Source organism: Phragmites australis, chromosome 19, assembly GCF_958298935.1.
Source record: "Phragmites australis chromosome 19, lpPhrAust1.1, whole genome shotgun sequence".
Lineage (NCBI taxonomy): Eukaryota > Viridiplantae > Streptophyta > Magnoliopsida > Poales > Poaceae > Phragmites > Phragmites australis.
The window spans coordinates 7,849,846-7,861,595 of record NC_084939.1 but is presented as its reverse complement, the minus strand read 5'-3'; the positions used below and the strand labels follow the sequence as shown (position 1 = coordinate 7,861,595).

Here is an 11,750-nt window from a genome sequence, read left to right as displayed (position 1 = left end):
ATGCAAAAAAGGGGAACTAATTAAAAAGATTTGATTTTTCTTTTCCCATTCTCATGGCCTCTCTATCGTTCTAATCGAACTAGAAATTGGATTCAAAAGAAATAAATTGTGAGAATGAAAGAAATACCTCTTTCAGAATATCCTTTAATTTAATTAAAAAAGTAGAATTGGAATAGAAGACCCAATTGAAAGGTAATGATCGTATGTCTGTAATGCATTGTATGTCCTAGAATATGTCCCATTCTTCTACCCTTTTCGGGTGGTCGATGGCTATTCACAGCTACTACCTTAACACCAAAGAAGAGTTCGACCCAATGCTTTATTTCAGCCTTAGTGAATCTCGATTTGACATTAGAAGTATATTAATTCTTTCCTAATAAAGAAAGACTCTTTTCTGTAAATACTGCGTATTTGATTCCATTATCGTATGATAATACTACATTTTTATTTGTATTTGTTTATTGTATTATACCTTTCTATATTCTAGATATATTGAATAGAAGAATCTCGATTTGTCAAGTCTAATGATCATATCAAGATCTATTGAAATTTAGCTCAATCTTTTTCTTTAGAAAAAAAAGATTGAACCAAATTTAATTGCAATCAATTAGAAGAATAAAGAAGAATTACTGCATTTTGTAACTAATTTTTTCTATTTCACTTCTTTTCTTTAGACCTTCTTTATATCTAATTTTATCTACTTAATCGATGGTATCTACTGGCTAGAAAACGAATTTGATTGCCTTCCATACTTCACAAGTTGTGGCTAGTTCAGGACTCCATTTGCAAGCTTGTCGGATAATTTCATTACCCTCGCGAGCAAGATCGTGCCCTTCGTTATGAGCTTGTACACATGCCTCTAAAGCCACTTGATTAGCTGCTGCACCAGGTGCATTCCCCCAAGGGTGTCCTAAAGTTCCTCCACCAAATTGTAATACAGAATCATCTCCAATGATTTCGGTCAGAGCTGGCATATGCCAAACATGAATACCCCCTGAAGTACCAGTATAACACCTAGCATCGATACCCAGTCCTGAGTGAAAAAGACACCGTGACCACGGTCTTTTTCAATAAAGTCATCACGCAATAAATCAACAATACCTAAAGTCATTTCGTGTTCCCCTTCTAACTTACCTACTACTGTACTGGTATGGATATGATCTCCCCCAGACATATGCAATGCTTTAGCTAATACACAGAAATGCATACCATTACTTTTCTATCTATCAATAATTGCATGCATTGCTCGGTGAATGTGAAGAAGTAGGCCGTTGTCGCGGCAATAATGAGCCAAACTAGTATTTGCGGTGAATCCTCCAGTTATGGAGTCATGCATTACAATAGGAACCCCTAATTCCCTCACAAATACAGCTCTCTTAATATGTAATGCCCCTTGATTTCATCGATTTTGGCCTGTTATTTATAAATTGCTTCAGCACAAAAGACAAAACAGTTTCTCCAACGCATAAATGGTTGTGAGTTTATATTTTCATCATCTTTGGTAAAATCAAGTCCACCGTGTAGACACTCATAACACGCTCTACCGTATTTTTGTGTGGATAATCCCAATTTTGGTTTAATAGTGCATCCCAATAAAGGACGGCCATACTTGTTTAACTCCCTTTCAACTTGGATACCATGAGGCGGACCTTGGAAAGTTTTTTAATAAGTAGGAGGAATTCGTAGATCCTCCAAACATAGAGCGCGTAGGGCTTTGAAACCAAATACATTACCCTCTTAAAATCGGTCTAGTGGATAAGCTACATAATAGATATATTGACCCTCGTCCCTAGGAACGGGCTCGATGTGATAGCATCGTCCTTTATAATGATCAAGACTGGTAATTCCATCTGTCCATCGCCCTTTATTGCGTGTCCTAGGGTTTCCACAATTGAAGAAAAAAGTGCAGGGCGTATTGATCAAATTATTGGACCCGTGCTGGATATCACTTTTCCCCAAGGCAAGTTGCCTTATATTTATAATGCTTTGATAGTCAAGAGTCAAGACACTGCCGATAAGAAAATTAATGTGACTTGTGAGGTACAACAATTATTAGGAAATAATCGAGTTAGAGCTATAAATATTAGTGCTACAGACGGGTTGATGAGAGGAATGCAAGTGATTGACACGGGAGCTCCTCTCAGTGTTCTAGTCGGTGGAGCTACTCTCGGACGAATTTTTAACGTTCTTGGGGAGCCTATTGACAATTTGGGTCCTATAAATACTAGTGCAACATTCCCTATTCATAGATCCAGGCCTACCTTTATCGAGTTAGATACGAAATTATCCTTCTTTGAAACAGGTATTAAGGTGGTTGATCTTTTAGCTCCTTACCGACGTGGAGGAAAAATCAGACTATTTGGAGGGGCAGGAGTAGGTAAAACTATACTCATCATGGAATTAATCAATAACATTGCTAAAGCTCATGGAGGCGTATCCGTATTTGGTGGAGTACGGGAACAGACTAGTGAAGGAAATGGTCTTTATATGGAAATGAAGTAATCTGGAGTAATTAATGAAAAAAATTGAGGAATCAAAAGTAGCTCTAGTCTATGGCCAAATGAATGAACCGTCGGGAGCTCGTATGAGAGTTGGTTTAACTGCCCTAACTATGGCAGAATATTTCTGAGATGTTAATAAGCAAGACGTGTTTTTATTCATCAATAATATCTTTCATTTTGTTCAAGCAGGATCAGAGGTATCTGTCTTATTAGGGAGAATGCCCTCCACTATGGGTTATCAACCTACCCTTAGAACAGAAATGGGTTCTTTGCAAGAAAGAATTACTTCTACCAAAAAGGGATCTATAACTTCGATCTAAGCAGTTTATGTACCTGTGAACGATTTGACTGACCCTGCTCCTGCAACAACATTTGCACATTTGGACGCTACTACCATACTTTCCAGAGGATTAGCTTCCAAGGGTATTTATCCCACAGTAGATCCTTTAGATTCAACCTCAACTATGTTATAGCCTCGAATCGTTGGCAACAAACGTTATGGAACTATGCAAAGAGTTAAGGAAACTTTACAACATTACAAAGAACTTCAGGACATTATCGCAATTCTCGGGTTGGATGAATTATCGGAGGAGGATCATTTAACTGTAGCAAGAGCATGAAAAATTGAGCGGTTCTTATCACAACCATTCTTTGTGGTAGAAGTTTTTACCGGTTCTCTAGGAAAGTATGTTGATCTTGCTGAAACAATTAGAGGATTTCAACTAATCCTTTCCGGAGAATTAGATGGCCTACCCGAATAGACTTTTTATTTGGTGGGGAACATCAATGAAGCTAGCACGAAAGCTATAAACTTAGAAGAGGAGACCAAATTGTAGAAATTAAATTAAATCTTTATGTACTGACTCCTAAACGAATTTTTTGGGATTGTGAAGTGAAAGAAATCATTTTATCTACTAATAGTGGACAAATTAGTGTATTACCAAACCACACCCCCATTAACACAGCTGTGGATATGGGTCATTTGAGAATACGCCTCCACAACGACCAATGGTTAACGGCGGTTCTATGGAGTGATTTTGCGAGAATAGTTAATAATGAGATCATCATTTTAGGAAATGATGCAGAACTAGGTAGTGACATTGATCCAGAAGAAGCTCAACATGCACTTGAAATAGCCGAAGCTAACTTGAGTAGAGATGAGGGTATGAAAGAATTGGTTGAAGCGAAGCTAGCTCTCAGACGAGCTAGGATACAAGTCGAGGCTGTCAATTGGATTGACCCATCCAATTGAAGATAATCCAAAGGTTTCGTTGAGACAAAGAAAAAGGAAAGAAGGGTAGAAAAGTTATTAGATAGCGAAGCGAAGTAAGTCTAATGCTATCTAGTGATTTTTCTACCTACCTACCTACCTACTATTGGATTTGAACCAATGACTCCCGCCGTATGAAAGCAGTACTCTAACCTGAGTTAAGTTGGCAATTTATCACCATAAAAGAAGCCACATTACTTCGGTCGATTATAGATCAAATCCTTTTTATAAGCAGTACCTCTTTGTTATTGGTATGTTATATAGTAAACAGATGAAAGGGATATCCTCTGGCATTAGAGAATATTCATCTTGACAAGAAAGTATCCATATGTTAAGATATCTCTAACACGGGCTATAGCTCAGTTTGGTAGAGCAACTCGCTTACATGTGAGACAATGCTTTTCAAGGGAACTTATTATGCAATGAACATAATTGACCTTATTGCAAAATCAATGTCTTACTTCATGGATTTGAGAGAATAGGAGAACAGTAGCTTGACAAACAGTCGGTTCAGTCTGATTCAGGTGCCAATTCAGGTGCCTAATCAAATAGAATCCCTGTTGATTGCTAGTTGATAAGGTAAATATCCAGCCCACTCAATGCTAGGCGTGATGAGGATAAGGGCCTCCAAAAAACTTCTTTTCATTCTATGAACTTTAAGGTTTATGAAGTCTCATAGTCAACTCTTGCAGCGGAACGATGGAGACTCCATTCACTTAGGTTGATTTAATTTAGGCTGGAGAAAGACCTAAGTCAAGGTAATCCTCCTTTGAAACACTTTGGTATTGCTCCTAGATAGATTATAATACAAAGAATCAATCAGAGCATAGGGATCCATCTCGTTATCCTTCCATAAAGAAAAAATATGGTGGATTAATTGATCTTTACATCAGTTGATGAAAGAGCCCAATGAAGAAAAATGCATGTTGGGTCTTAGAAATAGTTCGAATCATTTCGATAATAATCTGTTTGATCTGTTTTACCAAGAAGGTCTATGGTTCAAATCTGTATAGCCCTAATATCTATGCCCTTTTTTTAGATTTTAGTATGGATATCCTATGTTTCCTTAATATAGTTTTCTTTTCTTTATTAGTACTTGTTTATAGACTTGATGGTTGCTTGCGCCATGGAATAGAGATAAAAGCATTACCATAGGCTCATTCATCGAAAATCATAAAGATAGGAAAAGAAAAAATAATTTCTATCAAATCAATAGAAGGAAGGACCCCTTACCTGATTTGAATTCAATCCTCCTTCAAATAGGATATTCTCTAAGTCCCTAGACTGTCCTATGATGACTCCAATGATTTTCTCCATTTTGCGAATTCATATTTTGTTTGAAGTACATTGCTATAGAAAATAAAAAAGAAAGAGTAAATAATAAAACAGGCTATTCTGTTTCATATTTCTGAAATAGAGCTCTCTTTTTTTAGTATTACTCCTCATTAGGCTGCATACATTAGTCATCCTATTACACCAAACATGTGGAATGGATGCATAAGAATGTTGTGCTCCGCCTGGAATACAATCATAAAGGTTAAAGTACCAGATATTCCTAAAGCATGCCATCAGAGAAACTTCCTTGACCAATAAGGTAAATCAAGGAAACAGCAGTAGTAGCTGCAACATGAGCTGAATATGCAACAGTAATCCAAGGACGCATACCCAGACGGAAACTAAGTTCCCACTCACGACCCATATAAAAAGCTACACCAAGTAAGAAGTGTAGAACAATTAGCTCGTAAGGACCACCATTGTATAACAATTCATCAACAGATGTAGCTTCCCAAATTGGGTAAAAATGCAATCTGACAGAAGTAGGAATAATGGCACCTGAGATAATATTGTTTGCATGAAGTAAAGAACCAGAAATAGGCTCACAAATACCATCAATATCTACTAAAGGGGCAGCGATGAAGGCGATAATAAATACGAAAGTTGTGGTCAATAATGTAGGGATCATCAAAACACTGAACCATCCGATGTAAAGACGGTTTTTGGTGCTAGTTATCCAGTCGCAGAAGCAACCCCACAGGCTTGTACTTTCGCGTCTCTCTAAAATTGCAGTCATGGTAAGATCTTGGTTTATCCAAATTGCAAGGACTCCCAAGCACACATTTTAACTAGAAATAAAATAGATAATAGAAGGCTTCTTATTTAATAGTATAACATAGCCTATATACCAATGTCAACCAAGCTAGCCCCAACAAGTGGATTTCCATATAACAAAATTCACCAAACCAAAATATTTTGTAAATGAAGTGAGTGAAAATTCAAAACTCAGATTGCACTTTTCTATTTTCCATATGGGTTGCCCAGGACTCGAACCTAGAACTAGTCGGATGGAGTAGATAATTGTTCCTTATTACAATAGAAAAAAATCCCCCCGCCCCCCTCCCCCCACCCCTCAAATTGTGCTTGCATTTTTCATTGCACACAACTTTCCCTATGTAGAAATAGCCAATTTCTATTCTGACCAGGAAGTCCACTATTTTTTTAATTCATAAATTGATCCACCTACTATTTATTTAGGAGAACATTTTAGAATGGAAAATGTGAAAGTTTTATCTTGATATCGATCATTTCTAGTTTATTAGTTTTGTCTAAGTATTAATTAAGAGTAAGAGGATTCACCAGGTCATTGATACGGATAATATTCAAAAACCAAATACGCTCACTGTGTGATCCATGGAAAGAAAAGTGAATTGTTTTGGTAAACAACAAAGAAAAAACTTTCTCTTCTTCCGTAAAAAATTCTACTAAAAATACTGAACCCAATTGTTGCATAAAAGTTCGTATTGTACTTTTATGTTTACAAGCTAAAGTTCTAGCTCATGAAAGTCGAAGTATATATTTTAGTCAATACAAAGTCCATTTTTTTAAAGATCCACTATGATAATGAAAAAGATTTCTACATATCCAACCAAAGCGATCAAGAATATCCCAATCTGATAAATCGGTCCAAACAGATTTACTAATAGGATTCCCCGATCCAGTACAAAATTGGGCTTTTGATAAGGATCCAATGAGGGAGTAGAAGGGACTGTAGTATCAAATGTTTTCATTCGAGTATTTATTAGAAAAGAATTCTCCAGCATTTGATTCCTTACTAACAAGGTATTTATTGGTACAATAGAAAGGTACCTTAGAAAATCGAAGCAAGAGTTTGTTAGTTGGTTTAGACAGATCCTTTGTGGTTGAGTCCAAAAAGAGAAAAATATTGTGAGAAATTGACAAGGTAAGATTTTCATTTCTTCTTCAAAAGAAGAGTTCCTTTTGATCCAAGAATTGTCTTTCCTTGATATCGAGCATAATGCATAAGAGGATCCATAAAGAACCATATGGTTTTCCAAAAAACCCTGGGTAAATTACCCCAAAATGTTCCATCTTCCTAGAATAGTGGATTCGTTCCAGAAAGGTTCCAAAAGATGTTAATCGTAAGCAAGAAGATTGTTTACAAAGAAACAAGAAGAAAAATTCATATTCTGATACATAAGAATTATATAGGAATCAAAATAGTCTTTTATTTTTTTCAAAAGAAAAATCGATTTCATTGAAGTACTAAGACTATTCCAATTCAAATAATAATTGAGAAAGAATCACAATAAATGTAAAGATGGAACATCTTGGATCCGGTATTCAAGGAGTTGAACCAAGATTTCCAAATGGATAGGATAGGGTATTTCTAGATGTGATAGATAATGTAAATGCAAAAAATTGTCTTCTAAAAAAGGAAATATTGAATGAATAGATTGTAAATTTTGGAACTTTAGTATTTCTTTTTCTTCCAGACAAGATAGTTCTCCTAGCGAGAATGGGATTTCTACAACAATCGCAAACCCCTCAGATAGAATCTAAGAATAAAACTCAAAATAAAAATAATTGATGTGATTTAACAATCAATCTTGCTTAGGATGATTAACCGAATTAATCCAGAAATTATGCTTTATACATTCGAATAATTAAACATTTCACAAGTAGTGAACTAAATTTCTAGTTATTACAACCAAAAATTTCCACAGGTTCGGAACCATTTAATCCATAACCATGGGCCAATGCATAAATATATTCCTAAAAGTGAAGTGGGTAGACAAAGTATTTTTGACGAGATTTCTGTTTTTCTGAATACCCTTCGAATTTTTCCATTTGTATTTCTACTTGAATCAGAGAAAAAAGCATTTCTTGGTTTATCAAATGATGATACATAGTGCAATATGGTCAGAACAGGGTGTTGCATTTTTTAATACAAACCCTGGAAAGAAAGGAAGTCTAATCCATAGATCTTTTTCTATCGAATTAGTTTACGATTCTTGTAATTAAAAAAAGAACAAATCTTTTATTTTTGTAGGCCAATTGCTCTTTTGACTTTGGAATACACTCTTTTATCAATATACTGCTTCTTTTACACACTCAGTTCATAACATCCCGTTTCAATCCATAATCAAGAATAATTAGGATTGCTAAAAAAAGTCAAGGGTCCACTCATATGAAAACCCAACCTTTCTCCACATCGGGCACTAATCTATTTTTAACATCTAATTAGATCAGGGAATCATTCTAATTAAGAAGTTAAGCTTCCTGCTTTTTATCCTACCAGAATTAGAGCCATGCTCTATCCATTTATTCTCTAGATCAAGAAAATCAGAATTTTTATTCAAAAAAATGGATTTTATTACGATATGCTATTTTTGTGTTCATTACCTTTGAGGATTAGTCATGGTCTTCTAGGCTCTACCAAGAGTCTGGACGAATTTATTGCTTCACCCAAATGTGTAAAAGATCATAGTCGCACTTAAAAGTCGAGTACTCTACCATTGAGTTAGTAACCTAGATAAAATAGGATCTTAGATACGATCGAAATCCAAAAATTGATGGAATTACACCGGACGCTCTTGCCAAAACATTAACTTAGCAAGACATCAAAGGAAAGATTTTATCACCCATTAAAAATACTCAAATACCAAAATGAACAAATCTGGTTAAATTTCACTAAGGTTAAAAAAGGAGCGCCCCAATCACAATGTCAAAATAGTCATTTTTTTAGCAATTTGTATTTCTTTAAATAAAAAATCTTGTATGTGTATGAGAGTACATGCAAGGGTGAAGGGAATCGAGGACGTCTTAAGAGGAGGGTGAATTAGGACACTTAAAACTATTGGCTCCAAAACTTTCACAAGCCTATCTCAATTTCTATCTAAATATGCTCTAGACTTATCTAGTGTTTCTACTCTACTGCTTAAGAGAATTGCAAGGTAAATTGCAACTAAGTAAATGCGGAAATGTAAATGAGGTAGAGAGACAAACTCGGCATGAGAAATTTTTATCCCATGGTATCGGTGGCACACAAGCCACCCCTAGTCCATGTTGGAGCTCAACAAAGGATATGATCCCGGTTGCCAAGTATCTTCCGGTCACGGCTCTTGAGATACCAAGTCATCAAGACAAGGTCTCAAGCATGATGAGCCTCCAAGCCACCAAGGCGAGGTCTCACCACTAACATCTCTTCCGGTCACTTGTACGCTGTCTTCACTTCGGAGCATTAGTTACAAAGACAAGGGCCTCCGCATCCCTGCACAATTCTCTTGTCGCCGCTCCACACCAAGTCGGAGGGTCAACAAGTTACCAGCGAGTCACCAAGACTCCAAGGTGCCGGTGTACCTCTTGGTACACGTTTGGATCACTCCTTGATCCGCACACTAGTTTGCAGCACCTAGCAACTCTTCTCTCTAGGCCTATAAGCACGAATCACTCACTAATGGTGTGCTTAATTGCCTTGGATGAACACTTTATGCTCTTGGATGGCTTGGATGTCTTCTTAGGTGTACAAGGGTTTCTCTGGACTCCAGGAACTTCAAATGAATGAGTGGAGGGGTATTTATAGCCTCGGTCTCCCGAATCCCTAGCCTTCCGGAGTCCTACCTCCCGAAGACTTCACCCCCCGGAACCATGCCTCCCTAGGCCCCCGTCTCCAGCTGCTCAGGCCAGCTTCCCGGAGGCTACAGGGTGAGTCATCAGGCCTCAGGAAAGATTTGTCAGAAGGGGAGCACCGGTCGTACTTACTTTGCTTGCAAGGAGGTGACCGGCATTAAATGCCTAGGCTGGTGGACGCCGTTCTAACACCCCAACATAATGGAGGCTATCCTGACACCCCTGACAATGCGGTTGAACCGACGTGCAATATGCAAGGTAGAAGTCCTCATGAGCAAATTCGAGGAGTATGCGCGGGTGGAGGAGGAAAAACTCCGCTGGAGGAGCTCACAAGCTAGCGAGGTTTCCCGTGCCAACTCCGAGAGGCCGCACTCGCAGGCCAGATCATCACACGTCCCCACTCCTCCAGTAAAGAGGAGCTTCGAGGAGGCTCTTACCGCTGGGTCCCAAAGGGGGTGACAGCGACAACGCCGAAACATCAGCAATATCAGCCTAGGCCACGGGGCTCCGAACCATAGCCACCACAGGGGACGCGGCCGGGGATGCTCCAGAGGCCTCCCAGAGCAAAGCCACTCTCTAAACCAGCATTCTGAGGAAGAATCCTGGTGCACTCTACACGGCACAGGACGAGGACATAATACTGACAACTGTCGAATCCTCACCACCTTCCGAGAGGAGTACCTCGGGAACCAAGCAGCCTTCGCCTCAACTAATGGGGCCACCAAGGGGTGGTCCGAAGATCGCAGGCCATCAGCTAACCGACGGGTCGACCATCTGGCCCTGCAGAATCCTCCGCAGCAGGCCCTACCTTCGCCACCCCAGTCATCCCTAGAGCGGTACAACGACGAAAGGGCACGGGGCAAACATATCATCCTCACCATAACCAGCGGAGGGAGCTCCGGTTGCACTTTGAAATGACAGTGGAGAGACTATGCACACGGGGTATACCACATCGGAGTGACTAGCATCCATCAACAGGCCCACGACTGAGCCAATGCCCCCATGATGTTCACCATCGACGACTCCGATAGGGTAAAATTTCCCCACTCTGATGCCCTGGTCATCTCAACCAACATCGCTGAAGTCGAGGTTTGAAGAATACTAGTCGATGGAGGCAGCTCGGCGGACCTCCTATTCGTGCATGCCTTCGACCAACTCCGAATTCCACAAAGCCGGCTCTCACCAAGTAGCATACCCCTCCAGGGATTCAATGGGGCCCCCCTCAATGCCCTAGGCCAAATGGAACTCCGCATCACGATCCGAGGTCATCACCTTCGATGTCGTGGACGTACCATACGCCTACAATTCCATCCTGGGACGGAGAACTCTGAACAGATTCGGAGCTGTACCCCATCACAATTACCTCTGCCTAAAAATGCCCGGACCCCAGGGGCTAATAACCATCCACAGTGACCAAGACCTGGCTAGATGTATCGAGTATGGGCACCCTGCTCCGCTCCCCAGTCGCCACATCCACGCTATGACAAAGGAGGACTCGGAGGACCCTCTGTCGGTGCATCCCGGGCACCGCTGCCCTCCGAGGCCACAACCGGAGGGGGACATAAAGCTGATCCCCATACACCAAGACCAACCTGACCGGACCTTTCGAATAGGGGCGGACCTCACCTCTGGGCAAGAAGCCCAACTTCTGGCCATCTTGCAGGGTAATCTCGACACCTTCGCATGGTCCCTGCAGGACTCCCAGCAGTCGACCGCAGCATTATCGAGCACTCACTTCAGGTCGACCCGAAGGCAAGGCCCATACGCCAGGGGCTTCGCAAGCTCTCTCCGGAATGGACAGAAGCCACAAAGGAAGAAGTCCAAAAGCTACTAAAAGCCAGTGTTATCCGAGAGGTCATCCACTCCAATTGGCTCTCCAACACCGTCCTGGTCAAGAAACACAATAATGGTGTATGTGCATCGATTTCACATCATTAAACAAAGTATGCCCCCGGGATCTGTACCCCCTTCCTCGCAACTACCAGCTAGTGGATTCCACCACCGGCTGCGAACTGCTGAGCTTCCTCGACGCCTACTCCGGGTACCACCAG

General features: G+C 40.0%; 3 pseudogenes; 1 reads left to right on the top strand and 2 right to left on the bottom strand.

The window, feature by feature from the left end:
- Positions 1–722: 722 nt before the first annotated feature.
- On the bottom strand, positions 723–2,393 carry LOC133900168 (ribulose bisphosphate carboxylase large chain-like; annotated as a pseudogene).
- Positions 2,394–2,511: 118 nt separating this feature from the next.
- LOC133900365 (ATP synthase subunit beta, chloroplastic-like) lies at positions 2,512–3,365 on the top strand (annotated as a pseudogene).
- Positions 3,366–6,291: 2,926 nt separating this feature from the next.
- Positions 6,292–8,066, bottom strand: LOC133900638 (maturase K-like; annotated as a pseudogene).
- Between the last annotated feature and the right edge of the window lie 3,684 nt (positions 8,067–11,750).